Source organism: Talpa occidentalis, unplaced genomic scaffold, assembly GCF_014898055.3.
Source record: "Talpa occidentalis isolate TD23 unplaced genomic scaffold, MPIMG_talOcc4v2.1 talOcc4.2, whole genome shotgun sequence".
NCBI classification, from domain to species: Eukaryota; Metazoa; Chordata; class Mammalia; order Eulipotyphla; family Talpidae; genus Talpa; species Talpa occidentalis.
In genome coordinates, this window is record NW_023602073.1 from 107353718 (window position 1) to 107371586 (window position 17869).

General features: G+C 40.0%; 1 long non-coding RNA gene across 4 annotated transcripts in view; it reads left to right on the forward strand.

Annotated features, from left to right (window-relative positions):
- The window catches only part of LOC119252736 (uncharacterized), a 111499-nt gene that overhangs the window by 37282 nt on the left and 56348 nt on the right, over window positions 1-17869 (forward strand). For 3 of the 4 annotated variants that reach the window (XR_008553307.1, XR_008553305.1, XR_008553306.1), the window contains exon 4: window positions 11204-11294. The exons of the other annotated variant lie outside the window; for it this stretch is intronic. This is a non-coding gene — a long non-coding RNA (uncharacterized LOC119252736). The remainder of the gene's footprint in view (window positions 1-11203; window positions 11295-17869) is intronic. 4 annotated transcript variants of the gene reach the window in all.

A 17869-nucleotide genomic window follows, 5' to 3' on the forward strand; every position in this document is an offset into this window, starting at 1 on the left:
GTGACAAGGTGGATGGAACTAGAGGGGATTATGCTGTTGTGTCGGGCAACACCACACTGACAAAGACATGGGAGTCATGGAGCAGGCTACATAATGCAGGATTCTGCTTGAGAGCAAGATCCTGGCTGTTTTTATTGCTAGAATAATCATACAGCATCAGCTACGTGCATGCGTTAGGAGGACAAGGAGAAACAGTTGGGTGAAACTAAGGAATGTCATCTAGGGCTTGGGGGGACATGAAGCTGCTGACCATGTTATCAGCTTGATGATCTAGTATTGTAATTGAAACCAGACCCCAGACCCCTGGCCACGGTCCTAATCTTATAAACGAGGCATTCCACTGATCAGCTCCTGGAGTCCCTTGTGATACATCAGTCCTCAGCCCCCCAGGTGTTCCCAGTCATACTTCTAATGCATAGCCTTCCCAGAGTGATCAAGCTTTCTGCTCTTGATTGATATGAAAGGCACCTTGTAAGGTTTGGCTCCTATGGCTGATTGACCGGTTCTGAAGGGCAGTTCTGACCTTGTATAGGAATGCAGAACTGCAGGGAACCATTATGGCAGCCGTACAGGCTGCTTAAGTTTAGCAGACACATTGTGCTAAGTGAAATTAGTCAGAAGGGGAAAGATAGATACTGCATGGTGTCACTTTTATGTGGCATATAGAGAAACAAAACAAAGTGATGGTGCAACTAAACCAATAACACACCCTAGAAATCTGACTGTAGAATGGAGGCTCTCAGAGGGGGAGCGGACAGAGTTGAGTGAGGAAGGGGCACAATGGACTATGATGGAGGACTATAGATGCATTGGTGGTGGGTGGGGCATGGTGAAATACACCTGAAGGACATACACCGGCAGGTGACATACTCCTCTGAATCAGGTACAGCACTATAAACCAATCTGCCTCAAAAAAAAAAAAAAAAAAAAGTGTGGCTGAAACATTAACTCTAAATAGTTCTGAAATTTGAAATTTTCTAGTAGCTTCACTGGTGGCTGGTGGTTGTGGTAGACCTCTGGTGATTTTTTCAGACTAACAGTCCACAGGGGCCTTACTGATCTAAAGGTTTATCATTCATGCTAGTTTTTGTTAGTTCTTCTTAGGTTTAATATTAACCATACCTCTGAGGCTGTAATTAAAATAAGATGATCTAGCTGGTTTTGATGTTCAGTATCACTAGATCTTTTTATTTTTTTTAAATTTTGTTTGTTAAGAAAAGGGAAAGACTCCTTAAAAGCCAGTTACTGGACTGAACTGGGAGTAAGTGTCAAATACTTCCTCTCCAGGGTTGCTTTCATTGAGAAAATGATGTGAATTAAGCCCTTAGTATAATATCCTGCACATCTTAAGTGCAAGATCATTATCTTTGTTACTATTATCTATATCATAGACTATTTTATATCTTAATTTTGTAAGGAAAAATATATAGTGATGATACATACTTCTTTGATTTTTTCTTATTTTTTATGCTTTTCTGGATTTTTCCTTTTTAAAAATTATATTGTATGCATAATCGGAAAAAAGTAGTGAAAATGATTCCTTTAAGAGACCAAGTCACAAGAAACGATCTTGACTTTATTATAGATCAGCAATCAGAGTAATTAATTTCTTCCACATGCCTATTTATACAGAGGCCACCAGCTATTTTGGCTGCCCCAGGTAAATGGCCTCAGCCCTCAAGAACACACCTCTCCCATTACACCCCAGTTACCTCCACACAGAGGGGGAGGAGGACAGGTCACAAGGTCCACTCTGTGCAGTTGCTGTGGGCTGGCCGGAGGGTAGGTCAACACTCACTGACATCTCCTGAGCTGATGGCAAACTGATATGTAAAGCAGGTGCCAATGGGGTGCCTGTCCAGCAAAAGTACCCATTGAATAGTTACTTTTCCTATGCCTAAGTCTCTGAACCTCATTTCCCCATCCTTAAATGAGAAGGCAATAACATTCTGTCCCCTTTTATAAAGGCATTCCGGGAATCAACTGAGTGGTGTCTGTATCTAGTCTTGGCAGAAGCTCTTAGACTTTGCCACATTTAACAGCGATGTACAGGGTGAATTCCTAGAATCATGAAATGGGAAGAACCCCCAGGAACCCTCTAATCAGCCCTGCTTTCAAGGAGGGCTGCAACCAAGTCACACAGAATGCAAGTCTGATTCTTGCTTGGATTCCCTGCATAATTATTTATGGCTATGAGACCCAGCAGAGTCAGTAATGTCTTTTTTATCCCTCTCTAAATCTTTTCAGTCTTAAATGGAACCTCTTTTGGGACTTATTTTTGAACATGTTGCTTTGTCTTCTTTATATTCCATGGAAGTTGAGGAGGATAAACTCAACTTTTTTTTTTTAATTAGTTACTTAGTGTTTAGGTAATTAGATACTTAATAGCTACTAAGCAGTCTTGAGCAGAGTAAAGAACAATTTGTTATACTTCAGTGCCATACAAATTGACTTTAGAAAGAGGGAACATTTTGTAGAGAGAAAACAGGAACTTTGGTGTTCAAGAGAACCAAGTCCAAATATCTGCTCCACAGTCCACCTGCTGGTAACCACAGGCAAATCATTTGCTTTGCTTTTCTGTCCTTTACAGTGAAAAAAGAACACGAATACTTTTTAAGGTCATTTTTAGGAGTAAATGAGACATTATGTACTAAGTGCTTGTTTTATGTTGTACATTTTTTTCATTCAAAATTGGCTTAAATACATGCCAATTAGTTCTGGTATTTCACAGAAGAAATGTTATCTGTTCCAAAGCAGAAGAAAAAAGTGACTATAATGGACTTACTGAAACACAGAACTGTCCTGAATTTTAAGAGATGTTCATGAGTAATTTTGAAGCCAACTTTAAGATCCCAATTTCCTGGGTGAGAATTTCTTTTAATCTTACAATTTTCAGTAGTTGAAAAGCAGTTTCTATCTTTTTTTTTTTTTTAAGTTGGGGATTTTGGAACCATTGCTGCAGAGATTTTAACTATACATGCAAACCCTTATAGTCCCCAAGGATATTAACTTAATTGAGAAACACCTTCAATCGCCTGGAATACCTGTGAAATAGGAAAATAGACATGCACAATGTTTGAAAGTAATCAATATAAAAGACATAAAACTACATCTTCAGATTTTTAGGACATATGCTGCAAGGGAGGCAGTGCCCCTCAGATCTGATAACAAACAGGTAAAGACAAAAACTTAACCTCAGAATGTTTCCCGCAAGGCCATCAAGGTAAATAGCAGCTGACAGTAGGTCAGGCACTGTTCTAAACAGACTATGTCAAGGTCTTTAATCCTCATACCAATTAATGGGCAATTATTGTTTCCATCCTCAGTCTAGATAATAAAGCTTGGTCACAGAGAGTTTAAGTAATTTACCCAAGGTTTTATAGCACATATGGAAGAGCTGAATTTGAACTTGGACAGTGGGTTCCAATAGGCTATCCCTTTCATAGCTATACCACATTTCTTCTCTTGAAAGGGAGGGCTTTTGACACACATCCTTCTTTATCTCTGCTTGGGAAGCAGAAAACTACTGTAGTTAAATGAGCATCATTTTGATAACTAAATGCTTCATCTTTCAGTCCTGCTCTATCACTTAGTGGAAAAGCAGGAGGGGGCTATTTGATTGCCTTCCCATCTCAAATTTTGGCTAGTAAAGAAACTGAGGTCTAAAGGAGTATTATATTTAAAATAGAAATCATATTCTGTACCGAAACACTGAGTTGTTTTGCCACCTCCTGAGTCATTTTGCTGTAGTCAAATCATCACGCATTTAGAAAGCTTCCTGTACAACAGCTGTCTCAGATGTACTGAGTGGTGATGTTTTTGTTTTTTAAAATAATCTTAATATAGATGAATAAGACATTGTGGGTTATGGAAAATTCGTGTACTAGCACTTCAGGTTAACACTAATTTTAGTAAGATAAATTCTTACTATTTCCTCCGATTTTGTGCATAGTCTTCACTATCACCTAAAGCATAATTATTGTATTTATTTAATATTTAAGCAAGTGAGAGATAGAAGCTTAATAACTCAATTGCTTTGTGCTAGGAGTTTTCTTAGATGATCTCAATTTCTCAATAAGATAAGTAGGTATCTTTACCCCTCTTTATTGAGGGGACATCAAGGCATAGAGCCTTCTCCAGAAATTAACTTCAGTTACCACTATACCTAAAGGGATGGAGGCAGTGTTAAAATTTTAAATCATTATTATGACCGTAAGTGTATGTTATACCACAATTTTCAACTGCTTCCCAAAGAATATATAAAGGCAAGGCTGTGTTTATGACTTTTGACCTGCTACACTACAACTTTAAAGTTTACTACCTTAATATCTATCTAATAACTATGTTGTCATAAAATGTGCATGTTTGTTAATACATTGGAGTACCCTGCATCCCCAAATAAATCTCTAATGTGACAGGTTCCCTATGCTGATCCTTCCTTAAAAAATCTTCAAACTGGGGCCTCCCTGGTGGCACAGCGGTTGAGCACTGGGTTGCAAAGCTGCCTGCAGCTTCTGCAGCCCCGGTTCAATCCCCAGCGGCTCCCCGGCCACCGGAGGAGGGTCCCACATGGCGCTCAGACCTCTCCTGCTGCCTGCTGCTCCCCTCAGCAGTGTACTTCAGTCCTTCTGCCTGCTCTGCTCCCCACTCTGGCTCTGGTGAATTCTCTTACCCTCCCGCACTTCTGACTGTGCCCAGTGCTTGTGTAAATAAATAAATAAATCTTTAAAAAAAAAATCTTCAAACTGAAAAAACAAAAGTCTTACTTAATGGCTCTCTCAAAAACTATCATGCCGAAAGGAAGGAAAATTAACTGCCACAGTTCTTCGAAGTGGATAAAAGATGAGCCCTGATGAACTCAACCTCTCTCTCTGAGTAATTTCATAGTGGGAAGGGCAAAGATTCTTGGTTTTGTTAATCACATTTGGATAAAACATCAAGTTTTATAGAAATTATCCCCAGATTGTTGTTTTGTTTCTGGCAAGTTAATACAACTAATTCATCAGCAGAATGAGCAAGCCATTCTTGCAACGGAGCCAGGCTTCCTTTGATGAGACAGAGCCACCGCAAGCTGTCCTGGAATCTGGAAAAGAATTGTATTAGTCTGTTTTATACATGTTTGCTTTTGAATTCAGTTGGCCACCAACAAGTATTTGATTGTAATAGATGTTTAACATAACAGGAAACCTAGTTACAGAACATCAGTTCCAGGTTCTTGCTGGTTTGCATTTCGAATATGCTTTTGCTAAATTACCTAGGTTGTGCACAGGAATGTGGACACACACAAACACACATGCTATTTCAGGCCTTATGAACATTTTCCTGTTCACTGTGTGAACCTGTTCACTAACCAGAATGGATGCTCTAAAGAGGAGAACACAAATAAACCATTTCCACTTTGGAAATGGGAACCAAAGCAGCTGATCTTGGTTTGAGCAGCTTCTACTCCCCACCACCTCAAAAAGTGAGCGCAGAAATGGGTCAGATCTGGCTGCCTGTGTGTAGACAGCCAGTAGCAATTCTCTGCCAGCACTGAGCTAACAAAGGAGACTTAGAGAGCAAAGATGGTTGGAATGGGGTGTAACAGAGGTGACCCTTCCCTCCAGTTTGCCCCCCAAACACCTTTTTCTTACTAAGCAAAAGAAAACAGAAATTGCGAACATGTATATAGTTGTATGATACATTCCCTATCAAATACCCCCATAGATACATTATATAAAGTATACATGATGCCTAGTTCTTCTAATTAATTGGGATTATTGACTTAAAGAGTAAGTTGATCTGGGCCTCCCCTGGTGGTGCAGCGGTTGAGCGCTGGGCTGCAAGGCTGCCCGCAGCCTCTGCAGCGCCGGTTCGTTCCCTGGCCACCGGCGAGGGTCCCACAAAAAAAAAGAGTAAGTTGATCTTTGGGACTAGGTCAGGAAGGTCTTTCTGGAAGATACAGTGTTTCTGAGCTACAGGAATGCATTTTACTGGATTCTAAAGACCAGAGTCATCTGAATTATACATTTGTGTTCTGGTCGAGAACTTACCAAGGGTCTTGATAGGACTCCGAGAAGGAGCTGTCACAGTTGCAGGAAGGAAAGAAGTGAACCCAGACACTTGAATCTATTCAAATGTGGGCTTGTCCTTCAGCTGGTCCTGCATTAATCCATCTTACAATGTGTAGAGACAAATGAAAGTCATGAAAATTTATCTAAACAGCTGAAAAATAGGATAAATAGACCACCTTTCAATTGTGACTTGAAAAAAAATAAAAACAACTTCTTGGTATAGCTGGTTACTTAGTTACTTTGAATTTCATCCCCCAAACTTCTTTTGTTTCGTGCTCTGGAGGAAGAAGTCAATTTATTTTATTTTTTTTTAATTAATAAATTTTATTTTTATATTCCCCATACAATTGCAATCCCCCCATTCTGACCCCAATCCCTCCCCTCCCGCCCCCCAACCCCCAAAAAGTGTCTCTGGTTCATAGTTTTTGTTGATTTTGATTGTCACTTTCTTATAGTTATTCATTTTCCTGGTCCCTTATTTAAGTTTTCTAGATTCCTGCTATGAGTGAGACCATCCAGTATTTTTCTTTTTCTTTTTGGCTTATTTCACTGAGCATGATCCCTTCCAGTGCCATCCATGTTGCTGCAAATTGCATAAACAAACAAACAAAAAATACAAAAAACCCCACAAAACTCAAACTCCTTTTACCTTGTCAAGAGCAAACGAATGAATAAGGTTTGTAGTATTTCCTTTTAGTGTTTGAACTCCTTAAGAAGATTCCTTCAGGGGCCTCCCCGGTGGCGCAGCGGTTGAGCACTGGGCTGCAAAGCTGCCCGCAGCCTCTGCAGCGCCGGTTCGATCCCCCACCACTGGCGAGGGTCCCACATGGCACCCAGACCTTTCCTGCAGCGCCAGCTGCTCCCCTCAGCAGTGTATTTCGTCAGTCTGCCTGTTCTGTTCCCCGTTCTGGCTCTGTCGCGCGCTTCTGACTGTACCCAGTGCTTGTATAAATAAATAAATCGTTTTTTAAAAAAGAAGATTCCTTCAATTGGGTGAGATCACAGAGGTTTGAGAACTACTGATGTAATATAAAAAGAATTACAATTGAATAGGTTAGTACTCACAACACAGTTTAAGAAATCATTAGCTTAGAAATCTCCAGCACAACCAAACTTCTATCACCTCACCTCCCCCCTTATCCTGCCAGAAGTAATTATATTCTTATTTTTGTGTTAATTGCTTTCTTTTGTATTTTTATCTCATATGTTATGTACCTAGAGGATGTACCTTATAGATGTCTCCACGTGCTTATATGTAAGATTTGTATCTAAGGTACAAACCTAGGAAATATACACTCAATAATGTAGGAAGGTTTTTAAAATTGAGTCAATTCTTTAGGAGTGTTGGATATTTTATTTCTTTTTGAGTCAGTTTTAGTAAGTTGTAACTTTCTAGAAATGTGTATTGTATCTGATGGAGGAGAAGAATAGAAAGAGGGGAAAGGAGGTGCCCCAAGACCAGAACCTGATACAAAAGGAGGTGGGGGTAGAGGGGAATAACATATGACTATTAACCCAGCTGTAGAGCTCCGGACCCTTGATGCCCTTATCACAAGGCGTAAGCAGGATCAGACTGCTCTAGGGAGTAGAGCACAGACCTGAGGGGAAAGATATGGAGATTGGGCCCACTCTAGAATCTCTGGTCCCTTCCTGGTTTTGCCTAGTTATCCCAAATCAGCAACAAACAGGCCACTCCATGGAGGAGTGACCCCCTCCCAAAGAGAAGAGGACTATATCAGTGCAGTCTCTGCACAGGCTCAGGGGAGCACTCCCACTGTCCACCTGTGGCTATGCAAGTGCTTCTGTTCACCAACTCTGTCCTGCAGGGCAGCAGCTTTCTGGCTGCCGGTGACCTGTACCAGGCTGGGACTTCTCCTCACTGACCTCCCTCAACGGAGGCCGCTCTCTCAAGGCCGCCCGCCTGCAACCATACAGGCCTCTCGTAGCAAAACCTGTCCCTTTCCCTTTCCCTAATAAACCTGCTCTTTATATATAACCAACATCTCTGTCCTGTGGAGAAACGTGCCTGGGGAACTCGCCGCGTGTCGCTGAAACGAGAGCTCTGGTGACACCTTTCCCAGAGTGACCCCAAGGACCCCACACTAACTCCAAAAACCTCATCATATCTAAGTTTCAAATTTTTAGTATAAATTCATTCATCATATCTGTAGTTATGTTTCCTTTTTCATTAATAATATCATTTATTTGTATCTCTCTTTTTAAAAATCACTCTCATCAGAAATTTGCCAATTGTATTAATCATCTGAAAGAACCTACTTTTGGGTGGTTAATTTTCACTATTGTGAGTTTGTTTTCTGACTTTTAATTTCTTTCCTTTTTCTTTGGACTTATCTTGCTATTATTTTTCGATTTCTTAAGTTAAATTCTTTGTTAATGATATGTAGCCTTTTTTCTTTTCTTGTAGATCCAACAGAGATTACATATCCCTCTAATTATTGTTTTAGCTGCATACCAGAAGTTTTGATCTGTAGAATTTTTATTATCGTTTAGTTCTAAAGGTTGCCTAATTTCATTATAATTTTTTCTTGAAACAGTTGCATTTTTAGAAATGTAGTTCTTTATTTTCAAGTATTGAATGTGTCTGGTTATTATTTTGCTGTTGATTTCTAAATTATGTGGTCTGATAATGGAATATTTTCCAGTAATAGAAAACTGTCATTCTGAACATTCATGGACAATGCTGCTGACTAATTGTTGCTTCTCTTACACACATTGTAACCCTGAAAAAAGACTGTCTCCTAAGACTACACCCTGAGATCTGTGCCACCATAGATATGGTGGAATAAAAATTAAAAAGGGGGATTGTAACAGGAAAGGGGGAGGTTTCAGGTTTCCTGCCCCACCCAAAAGGAGGGTGGAGCTGAGCAGAGAGAAGAAGCTGCAGAGGAGACTGAGAAAGGAAGGAAACAGAATGGAGAACAGAAGGAGACCTGCAGGAGGCACATGGAGTGAGAGTTATGTAAAGAAACTGTGTTTGCCTTTTGGTCGTGGATTGGGTGACACAGATGTGGGTGAGAGGCCCGTGGGGAGGTGACAATGGCGGTTTTTATCTTGATTTTGATTTTGCTCTTTTTCTCCAAGACTTGTCTGGTTGTTTCTGATCCTTTTCTGTGGGTCCCCACTGGAAGATGCTTTAGACTTGTGACAGGCTTTGGGGCCTTTCTCTGGGCCAATCCTGTTTGGGTGGACTTTTACCCACGAGGGGATGGGTAACTTTGGGTGCATGATTTAGAAACTATATTCTTTGCCTTTCCTGTATTGTTTCCTAATTGTATTAAAGTTCCTTCCCATTAAAGTCTCATGTTTTGTGTTGATGCAGCAGATGGCAGAACCTATTTAGAGCAGGCAGGTTTGTGGGGCCTGGGGTGCCCCTCTCCCTGCCCGGTAATAATACCATTGAAACTTGTTGAGATTTGCTTTATGGGCTAGTTTGTGGTTATTACAAATTTGATCTCTGTCCCCACCTCTTCCTCCTCTTCATCTATTCCCCTCATTGGCAATTATATTTGCAGTTCCCTGGGAGATTGGAATTATTTCTAGTTCATCTTTCCACTGAGGGTGTACCCTTTGAGTTCTAGCTTTATTCTCTGTTGAGGCCTTGGGTTTTAGCTCCTCTTCCTCAGCCCCAGGAGGCTGTGCATGTCAAAGCTCCTATTAACCAGCTGGAGTGTTTGCCCTCAAGACAAGGCAATACCAACATTCACTCCCCTCTGCTTGTTCCCCTTTAGTTTTTATCTGAGTATTCATTCCTTACATGATTATAGCCTGTTTGCTAATACATTTAAGAAGATTGAAAAAAGATAAATATTATCCCATACTTTTCATTGATTGGGAACCTAGTCTTCCATTTGCCCATCAATAGATATATTGATATATTGATATATTCTTTGATAACTGTTGAATTCTTCTAACATGAAATAAGTAATAGATTCAAGGAGCTTAAAGCTTTGCCAATTGAGGCAATCCCTGGATGTAATGTTAAGGAAAATTTTAACATAAAAGATGTTGATATCTGAATATCTGAAACCAAATATCTGAAATGAAAATATCTGGAAAAAACCAAAATATCAGAAAACCCCTAAAATATCTGACTACACACTGAAAAGAGAAATTATATATTTTATATTCCATTTAGAGTCTTCAAAATATGACCAACAAATCTAAATAATTCCAAAATGACCCCCATGTGTTTACCAAAGAGTTACATAGAAGTGTTCATGGCATCATTTTTTTCTGTCTAAAATTGAAGGGGTAAAAAAGAACCAACAGGGCCTCCCCCGTGGCGCAGCGGTTGAGCGCTGGGTTGCGAAGCTGCCCGCGGCCTCTGCGGCACCGGTTCAATCCCCGGCTGCTCCCTGGCCACCAGAGGAGGGTCCCACATGGCGCGCAGACCCCTCCTGCCGCCCGCTGCTCCCCTCAGCAGTGTACTTCGCTTCTGCCTGCTCTGCTCCTCGCTCTGGCTCTGGTGAATTCTCTCACCCTCCCGCGCTTCTGACTGTGCCCAGTGCTTGTAAAAACAAACAAACAAATAAATAAATAAATAAAACATGCCTCTAAAAAAAAAAAAAAAAAAAAAAAAAAAAAAAAAAAAAAAACAACAAAGTCTTACAAATGGTAGAGTAGTTAAATTTGGAATATTACATTGAGAATAATCTAACTACAATCACAGGGAACTAACATGAATGAATCTCATATATATAACATGGAATGAGAGAAGTTCAATACATTAATGTATAAGTGTATGTGCCTCCATTTGTATGAAGTGCACTGTGTAGAAGTGAACAAACAAAATGAATTCATTGTAGTAGAAGTCAGGATGACTATTACTCTTGAGAGAAGATTAGTAATAGGAAGGGAGGGTAAGGGGACTTTTGGGGATCTTCCATATCCTATTTCTCTATCTGGAAATTTGTTACATAGGTGTGTTCATTTTGTGAAAATTAATTGAGCTCTACATTTTTATGTGTGCGTCTACTTCAATAAAATTTTATATTATGAAATATAAAAAGCCACAAGATTTTTAAAAGAAATGAAATATCTACTTGTTGTGTCTCTGGGTTTTAAAAAAAGGTTTGTGCTCATAAAGTATTAATGTAATGTAATTGTAACTCTTTAATGACTTTTTTCAGAAAGATTTGCGGCCCTGACCTTGAGAAGCAGAAGTAGGAAAAATGGAGATACTTATCCTTCTAAGTGTGGGAAGCCACTGTTTTCCCCAGTGTGAGTTATACTATAGAATTATGGAGCAAACTGTACTTGTCTCATTAGGACATGAGAAGTCTGAGCTGTGTGTTAATCTTATTCTTTGCCAGTTGTCCTCATTCTACTCCAAGCCTATTTCTTCATCTGTGGAAAGGAAACACATACCTACTACACTTGCTGGTATCTAGTAAATCATCGTTATTTTCATTATCAATTATTTTATTAATATATTTTTGAATAGCAAAATTGGTTCTAATCTATCTTTGTTTAATTTCTGCAGTGACTCATCATCTGAGTGTAATTATTTCCCTAGGATCCCGAAATTATTTTTCTGTGTTTACCATATAGAAAAATCTGAGTTCCATTCTCTGCCATTGCTCTTTGTAAAATATTCTTTGATACCAGTGACTCATTGTCATCCTACTAAGAAATGCAATGGGTCATTTCATTTTATATCTATGGTTTGTCTTGGACTAGAGGGAAATATCCCCAAACCCCAAGTCCTCTAAGGAGAAATTCCAACTCAAGTTTACTCACCAAGACTTGTAAGTAGATTCTAGGAATCTTCATAAGAAGAATTTGGATTCTTCATGTTAATTTATGCCCTGAATTTAAACATAGGTTATCCCTTATTCTGTTGTTTGTCAGGATTCCTACATTTTTCATTTTAACCTCATTTTCTGCATCATAGGTTTCCATCCTGAGATGGAGATAAATCATGCTGTCCCAATCTGTTTGTAGCATATTAATCATCCAGTTCTCTTCAGTGGGCTTTTCATGTGGTTCCCTGTTTTACATCTGTCCTTTCTTGTACAAGACGTGCAGCCTACTCTTATTTTCTATTTATTTTTAAAATATGATGTAAAATTGTGGATTTTTCCCTATGACATTTCTACTAAAGTTATTTGAATCTGGGGCACTCTGTAATTTCTATTTATATTATCTTTGTGTTGTATGGTATTTCATCTCCTAAGCCCCTCAAGGGAAGGGGCACCTATAACGACCTCTGGTAATGATTTTCTCAATTCTCCCTACTCAGAGAGTCGGCAGGTCTCGAGTTTCTTCAGGGCACAGATCACCCAACTTCATTTTTCAGCTAATCCGTAGGTAAACCGAGTGATCCTTTTGTTGTGCTAGGATATAGAGAGAAATTTATTTGCAAGGCAAATAGAAAACACTGAACAAACTTTAATCTCTTAAGGCAGGATGTTGGGAGAAATATATTCTTCCAAATTGTCTGTCTTTTCTGAAGATTTGATTATTCCTGAAATGAGCATACGTTATAATTTTTACTTTAAAATTAGAGTTAAGATAGAAACTTATTAAGTTTTGTATAAACATTCTGCAACTGTCAGTTACATTACTTTAGTTATAGCATAATAATGCTGGCATCATTGACATTACCTAAAATTCTTTTGTATTTTGGGTTATGTTTTGACAGTGGCCTTTATTTGTGTTTTTGAAAAGATAGATAAGACATTGCTGAGGTTATTTTCCCCAGTGAATAATTTGAAAGATATGATTGGTATATTTCAATACTAAGTTTTCTGCTGTCATTGCAGTGACAATGCAATTATAAAATATGCTTGCAAGTACTCCCAATCATTATATCTGGCAGTTCAGGTGGCTATAGTCCCTCGGGAGGGTAATTTTCCCTCTTCTGTCTCCAGATTTCCTCTTAAATGTCAGTGTTTTTTTTTTTTTTCCAGGGTACAATCTTTGGCTTCTTTTCTTCTATGTCATCACTATTTCTGCTATGTTATGCAGTCATCACCATAATCCCACACCCCTTGGCTGACTCTCATATCTTCATCTCCATCATAGATGTCATTTCTTTCTTTCTTTTTTTAAAGATTTACTTATTTATACAAGAGCTGGGGTACAGACCAGAGGCGTGGGAGGGTGAGAGTATTCACCAGAGACAGAGCGGGGAGCAGGACAGGCAGACCGACCGGACCGAAGTCACTGCTGAGGGGAGCAGCGGGCGAGGCAAGAGATGTCTGTCGCACCATGTGGGACCCTCCCTGGCTGGCCAGGAATTGAACCAGCGCTGCAGAGGCTGCCAGCGCTGCAAAGGCTGCCAGCGCTGCAGAGGCTGCGGACAGCTTCACAGCGTGGCACTCTACCCGCTGTGCCATGCAGGATACCCCATAGGTATCATTTCTAAGCCTTCTTTTCTCTATAGTAAACTGCTGGCTAGTTCTGGAAAATGTTCACCTTTAGGTCTCAGTACCCAGGAATCAGTGCTTTCTTAGTTGTCTGAAACCACTAGCTCACTAGCTTATTTTTTACTTAGGCTCTCAATGAAACATGTGTTAAGTGTGTTTCCCTCTGTCCTGGCACTAGGAACTTCAGGGCAGATTTGGTGGCCTACATGTAGTTGTTTGTTAGGCTCTGTTTTTTGTGTATTAACCTCAGTTCAGTCTTAATTCTCTTCTTCATCTTTCATCTACTAATTTGTTTATCTTATGATATATATTTATATAACCTTGTTTTAGAATAGATAGGGTAAGAATATAATATGATTTGACATGTATTATATATATATATATATATATATACCCCCTCTGAATCTCTATTCCTTGATGGTGTGTATGGGTACCCTTACTTTCAACCCTCTTCCAAAAATTCTCTACCATGAATTAATCCAAATAGTCTCCCAAACTAGTAACAAACTTAAATCTTTTATTCATCCTTCTGTCTTCTCCACCATCACATCTAGTTATTCACATCTAATTAATCATCAAACCCTCCCAATCCTGACTGTCGCAGATCCAACTGGACTATTACTATTACTGTTCTGTATTCTGTTTCCAGAATAGACTTCCTATATACTAGACCTGTTTAAAACCCTTCACTGTCTCCTCTTTACTTACAAGATAATTTCTATACTCCTCTGTAAGATAGCAAGGTGCTTCATGATTTGAACACTGGACTCCTTTCTCTCTATAATGGGAGCTTATTCTCTACCTAAGGCTGTAGCACTCTCAAGTCGCCTCTTATTGCGGGTTGGATTCCCTTGTGGCAGACAGAGCTTGAAAAGCAGGAGTGTGGTCAGGGCTTGCTTTTAGGGTTGCCACCAGTAGACAAGAAGGAAGACAGCAGAAAGGGACTGAGATAGAAGTTGGGCTGTGACAAGTGTTATATTGGTGCTGACTTGCATGAAAATTAACAAAGACCATAAATTGGGGCTTTCCCCTTTTCCTGGAGAACCTGCTTACCAGGTCACCTCTGGCTGCAATGCAATCTCAGTTAAGGCTTCAGCTAAATCCACAAGGAGTTTGAAAGCTGGGCTAACCCCTTAGAATTTCAGAGTTATCCTGAATTCGAGGTGAGGGGGCTGGGCATCTCTACTTCTGTATTATCATCATTGGATATAGATTTACCCTAGAAGGGGGCATGAGTTTAGTTTGGCCAAGGTAACTATTCAGCTGAGGCAACTTCAAAAGGGGACTGACAGCTGAAGGCCATTAAAGGTGTCATCCCAACAGCAATAAATCCTTCAAGTGAAGCTTCCCCAGTCCCAGATGGCCTCCCCATTTGCAACTCTGTGTGGCAGAGCAAGATTTAAGTTTATGATAGGCTTTTGGCTTTCCTAGCCTGGGAGCTGCAAGAGATAAAGGAGTCCTATGGAAGAATGAGGTGGAGTCTCTGGTTTTCTCTCTATCCCTTGAATTAACAACTTAAGAATTATAAGTGTATCGGCTTTATTATGCTACACGCCCCAAAGCCCTCTAGTTTGTCAGCTTCTCCATGCCCTTTTATGAAGTGGTTCTCAACTGGGGACAGTTTTGCCTCTGAGGGGACATTGGGCAATGCCTAGAGATATTTTTGGTTTTCACAACTGTGGGCAGGGATACTACTGGCATTTTATGGGCAGGGATGCTGCTAAATATCCTATAGTGTGACACAGGTCAGCCCTCACTCCAAAGAATGGCAGAGTCTGAAATGTCAGTAGTGCTGAAGATGAGAAATCCTGCTCCATGGCATTGATTGCTCAATGTGCACTTCATTTTTTAATGACCAGAGGGAAATAAAGAAATGAATTGTTTCACCCAGGAGAGGGTGAGAGTCCCTGCATCCTTCGCTGAATTTTCATTTCCTTTTATCTTGACTCAGTCAAACAATCAGTCTCAGGTTCCACCCTATTTCTCTGGGCTTTTATTTCCTGCAGCCATCCCTGTATCAGTTAGGATGTTGTTGTAAAGAAAAAAAACAAAAACAAAACAACTGACCTTGAATTAAACAGGGAAGAAATTTATTGACAGGCTATGTGTAATTTATAGAAATATCAAGAGGGCTGGGTTTTAGGCTCCCCATTGAAATCAGGTAACCCAGTTCATCCAGATGCTAGATATTCACTAACACCACAGAGTTGGTCCAGTGAGGAGACTGCTACTGCAACACACAGCTTGTGCATCGACAGGCTGTTCCATCCCAGGTGCCGGGCCGCTGCATCCCTCTGTAGTGTGTTACCACTGCCTTTGCTATTATTGCTAGAGAAAATCTTTGCTGTTCCTGCTACATTGTGTGCCCTGTTTCAAAGTCTTAGGCTTCATCCTGAACATATGAAGCCAAAGGCATTAATTGCAAAGATTGTGAGTGTGAGTATCTGGCAATTTCAGCTTGGATGGTGGAAGATAGCTTTTATCTAAGACCAAAACAAATAAGGAGGGCAAGTCACAGGTATAATGTTTAAGTGCTGCAGAGTAAAATAGTGATAATTTGTGGTTGAAAAAGATGTTCATTCTTCCTGACATCTGCACACATTTCAGGCCATTTCATTGTAAACCTCTCTGACAGCAAAATCTTACAAGTGCATCATTCTTTATGTTATCCAATGTGTTATCTCAGGTTAATAGGTTTCTGATCTTGTCATAACTCTCTGTCTCTGTCTCTGTCTCTGTCTCTGTCTCTCTCTCTCACACACACACACACACACATTCATACCACGGTGGATAGTCTGGTTACCATAATTACATCCTCAGTATAAAAATAGGTATATGTCCCCAAAAGATCTTACTTTTGTTATTCAAATTCATTTCAATATGTGTTAGCAGTGCCAAAAAACACTGCTAAAAATAGTTTCCTAATGAAATAAAGCTAGACAGCATCACTTTTCATTTTTGTTTTTGATTAATTGTGTGGTGTCTCCTCTTTTATGAAAGAAAAGCTATAGCAAAGCAGAAAAACAAAGAAACCCTTTATGGGTCCTTGTGTGACATTTTTCCTTTACTTTTTTCCTATTATCAATTGATGTATCTTTCCATTGACTTTTTCTGACAACATCCAAGATGAAAAGTTTTGTGCTTCCTAGATGAGCTGATGATAGGTTTCTGCAAGAGTATCTGGTATCCTGTCTCATTAAATATCAACGTTGTCTGGAAGATTCAAATATTTACAGTATTTTTTTTAAAGATTTATTTATTTATTTATGCAAGAACCAGGGAACAGGCCAGATTCGCAGGAGGGTGAAAGGACTCACCAGAGACAGAGCGGGGAACAGAACAGGCAGACTGATGAAATACACTGCTGCGGGGAGCAGCGGGCCAGACAGGAGAGGTCTGCTACATGTGGGATTCTCCCTGGCTGGCCGGGGATCAAACTTGGTGCTACAGAGGCTGCGGACAGCTTCACGGTGCTGTGCTCAACCGCCTGCACCACCAGGGGAGGACCTACAGTATTTTTTTTTAAGTGAATTTTATTCTTCCTGAAGGAAGAATCCAGAGGCAGGTTCCGTTTGATTTTCACATGAAGATGAGAGGCAGCCAATTTGCTGTCACTGTTGGGTACATTGGTAAGAACACAATCTTGCAACTTAATATACCCAAATACAGGATTACATTTTCAATATTGACAAAGGTATCTTTCTATACTGCCATGAATTATCATGTCAATTTTAGATATAGAGAAACTGAATTGTAGAAAAGCAAACCACAGATTCAGAATTCAAATATTAAAAAATAAAAACATTTTAAATCCCACTGCTTTTTTACTTATAAAGACCAGTGCAGAAAGGAAGGAGGAGAATCTTTACCAGCCAGAGGTCAAGGTTGCAACCCCTAATTTCTACCTCGATGGCAATCTTTTTTTGTCTTCTTTTTAAACTTTCAATTTTAGAATAGTTTTGGTTTGCAGAACAGTCCCAAAGATAGTGTAGGGGCTCACTGTGCATCCCAAACCTGGCTTCTTCATTATTAATATTTTATATCAGCATGGTATACCACCACGCTTAATGAACCAAGATCTATCTGCTATTATTTTTTTTAAAGATTTATTTATTTATTCATTTATACAAGCACTGGGTACAGTCAGACGTGCGGGAGGGCGAGAGAATTCACCAGAGCCAGAGCAGGGAGCAGAGCAGGCAGAAGGACCGAAGTACACTGCTGAGGGGAGCAGCGGGCGGCAGGAGAGGTCTGCGCGCCATGTGGGACCCTCCTCCAGTGGCCGGGGAGCAGCTGGGGATCCAACCGGCACTGCAGAGGCTGTGGGCAGCTTTGCAACCCAGCGCTCAACCGTTGCGCCACCGGGGAGGCCCCTATCTGCTATTATTAACTAAAGTACAGATAGTTTATTCATATTCCCTTATT